Below are 3,679 nucleotides of genomic sequence, written 5' to 3' on the forward strand. Positions count from 1 at the left end.
GAAGCAAGGCTTCTAGCTGTGAGCTGTCCTGTCTTCACAGAAGCAGTCCCAAGCCTTAGCCGAGCAGCCATAGACGTGACCCGTGTGGGACAACATATATGATCATCTAAATTAGGGCTTTATCCTGAGCCCCTACAGCTAAATTGATAAGTCAGCATTTGTCACTCCCGCTCCTGTTTGTCCTGTTTCTCTGAGTCGGTTAGTGAGCATCTGTCATCTAGCCTTGAAGAGAGAACGGTTTCCGAGTCACACTTTGTGTTTTCAGGACCTTGTTCCCTAGAGCTGTTTGGGGCTGTCGGGCTGACTTAGCTTAGCCTATTTGGATTTGAAAGGCTCCCCTGCCCCTCTGGTTTCTCACATTCCCTCTGGCGTCCCCTGCACCTCAGGACACCGAGTGGTTTCCCATGAATGAAGGTCACGGGCTGGTCAGAGATGCCCGGAGAGGTCGGAGGCTGCCAGGCCTCTGCCAGTGCCGTCCCCTGGGGCCAGTTTTCCTACCCAGACTTCCCTTCGTTGTCTGGGAGGAGGAAGCCTTCTCAGGGACCGGAGTTTGCTTTATTGATAAGCAAATTCTCATTTCAGTTATTCAATATTTCAACACACCCCCCCACACACGCACACACACACATTGAACATTCTCTCCTTCCACGTGTAAATTGTAAAACTGCAGTGCTTAGAACATTTTCCAAGTGATGTCTCAAAAAATCATTTACTGGCCGCGTCTCGAAAGCGCCGCCAGGAGGCTGTACACGGCTTTCTAGTGCCTCGGAAAGTGTGCTGGGGTGGTGTCTGCAGAATGGTTTCTTGGGACAGATACACAGGTGCCTCAAGTATCTTGGCAGATTCCAGAATCTTCTGCTCTTCAGCCCCATGCAGGGAGACCATGCTGAGACCCAGGAAGAGGCTGGCTGCGGAAGCTAAGCCAGATGGGAAGGGGCCAGCAGGAAAATGTACCAAGACTCAGAACTCACGTGAAGCATCAACTGAAGTGGAAAACTCCAGCCCTCAGAAGACTTCAACCTCTAACAACGGCGGGAAGAATCTAAGCAACCACTGGCTGATGAAGTCAGAGCCAGAAAGCCACCTCGAGAAAGGTGTGGATGTGAAGTTCAGCACTGAGGACCTGAAAGCACAGCCCACGCAGACAGCATGCTGCGATGGTGTTTGCCTCTATCAGGCCCGGAACTTCCAGAGACATGAAGCTGGAGGAAGATGCCTTCTTCTGTCATAGCAGCTGCAGAGAGCCAGGCATCGCAGGGCTTGTGAAGATTGTGAAGGAGGCCACCCAGACTACACATAGTTGGCAAAAAGCCATCCCTAGTATGATCCATCCAGCAAAGAAGACAACCCTCAATGGTCCATGGTGGATGTACAGTTTGTTTGGATGAGGAAGCGTGTCATTCCCCTGGCTGAGCTCAAAATCCATCACCAAGCTCACAGAGCCACGGGGAGCCCTTTAAAAGCTATGTCACTCTTCACTCACCAGAGTCTCTCCGTTCAGCCCCTGACCCAAGAGGAGTTTGAATTTGTTTTGAGCCTAAAGGAAAAGGAATTAAGTTAATGGAGACGCTTGCTGGAATCGGCAAGACGTTGCTTCAAAGAAGTGAAGCTTCTATTAAGACACAAGAAGGCTTGCTTGCTATAACCCTCTGGGGTTGTGTACATGGGGGAGTGGGCAGATGTTGCGTACTTTTCTCAATAAAACACTGATATCAAAAAAGAAAAAAATCACTTACTGGTTAAACATTCTGTCATCTGTAAGGAATTCATGTTTGAGGTCTTGGAGCAAAATCACACCGTCAGCCTCTTCGTAACAACGGGTGGAAAAGATACAGCCTGTGCAGTCTTTTATAGAAACAGGCTTTAAATAATTAAAATAAACCTTGATCGTCTTTCTTTCTAGAAGAGGTAATGAGTCTGCTCGTCTGTACAGATCTGCCCCAAACCAAACAAACAAACATAAAGATCGGTCAACCTTCACCAGCATCTGAGGTACCTCTGTGGATTTCAGCCTCTTCCCGCCACCTGGAAAACTAGAGGACTGCACGCCTGAAGCACAGCCTGTCTGCCTCTGCTCTTTCGCCCAGAACTGGTCTAATCTCTCCCTGCCTGTGTCTCCTCTAATTCTCAGCCCCGAGGTCAGGCAGGGCTGTGGTGCAGAAATTAATTCAGAGTCCTGAGAAAAGCCGATACCTGACGGTCTTAATGCATTTTTAATATATTTTGAGGTATCTCCTCGCTTCTGTTTATTTTTCCTCCTGATAATTCTCTTCTGGGAAGAGAGCAAAGCAAACCATCAAGAAATCGATGGGGAAGTGCCCAAAAGCCGCAGAGCACAGGGCTTGAGGTGAGGGGCTGAGGGGGGTTGTGAAGTCACCCCTGAAAGGGGGGAAGGGGCCATAGCTGGGCTTGGGTCCAAGGGGCTGTCAGGGATCTTTGCTACAGGTGTGAGGGGTGGGGAAGCACTTGGGTTAAACCTGAGAGTGGGGGGTTGAGAAGATTGGGGGTGTCAGCCCATGTAGCTGGCACCAGCTGCGATCCTGGTCACCTCGGAGTCCATCCAACCCTTTTTTTTTTTTCTTTCTGCCGTTTTTACTGAGATCCGTAGGATTGCTAGTTGGGTAGTCTCAGAGCAGAGATAATTTTTCACCCACTCAGGCATGTGAAGTTACCGGTATGCTGACTGTTTACACTGGGCATACATTTCACCAGTAAAGCCATCTCCTCTTTGTGTCATCTGTCAGAGGGGACAGCCTCTTGGCTCAGCAGCCAGCTGAGGGGATTGTCATCCATAGAGCTGACGACCAGCTGGTTCCCTCTGGAGTTGCATCACAAACCCCACACCCACCACCCTGGACCCCAAAGCCATTCTGAAGACATCACAGTGCTGTCCTGGTACCGAGGGCTGTGGGCCCTTGTGGAGAATTCTAGAAAACGAGTGAAGAAAACACAAATAAAACCATCTGGGAGTCAAAGCAACACAGAAGGAATTAATATTGGAAAAAAAAAAAGAAGAAAAAGTATAGTTTCATACTGTTCATGAGCATTATCCTGCAGAATTTAATTTAAATTTTAGTAGGCTTCACACCTAGACTGTCGGTTTATGGAAAAGAGTTTCTAGTGACATTGCTGCCAGCTGGCGGCAAAAGTGTTACATACATGAAGCTGGTTCTTAGCGCTTTCTTAATTCCGCTGTGGATAATGAACTTCCAAAACTTGCTGACGCGTCTGATTTCCATAACTTCTTCTCACCCTGTGTCACTGGACTTCCCCTGGTAAATATGGCAACATAATGATTCTCCCAGGAGGTCCACTGGTACTGGACTCGGGAAACCAGAAAAAAATCTTAAGATCCAGAGGACTAAGTGGTGAGATTTCAGGCCTGGTGACAAATGTGGGGAAGCTATTTTGAGACCCGGGGCCATCCCAATGGGAGTCACATAGCCATGGGATCAGTACACAGGTTGCTCCCAACTCGATCGGTTTTTAAATACAGAGGTGCCCCCAAAAATGTATATACATTTTAAGAAAGGAAAAGACTGTATTAAAATTACACTGATGGAACTACTTTGTAATTGTAGAAGTCACACGTGACTTGGATTCATCTCTTGTGATAGGTAGATATTGAGTATTACAGTTTTAATACAGTTTTTTTCCTTTCTCAAAACATTTTTTTGGC

At 47.8% G+C, this 3,679-nt stretch overlaps 1 pseudogene; it reads left to right on the forward strand.

The window, feature by feature from the left end:
• The first annotated feature begins 847 nt into the window (after positions 1–847).
• Positions 848–1,561, forward strand: LOC117033553 (thymocyte nuclear protein 1-like; annotated as a pseudogene).
• The last annotated feature ends 2,118 nt before the right edge of the window (positions 1,562–3,679 follow it).

Source organism: Rhinolophus ferrumequinum, chromosome 14 (genome assembly GCF_004115265.2).
Source record: "Rhinolophus ferrumequinum isolate MPI-CBG mRhiFer1 chromosome 14, mRhiFer1_v1.p, whole genome shotgun sequence".
In the NCBI taxonomy this organism is placed as follows: domain Eukaryota; kingdom Metazoa; phylum Chordata; class Mammalia; order Chiroptera; family Rhinolophidae; genus Rhinolophus; species Rhinolophus ferrumequinum.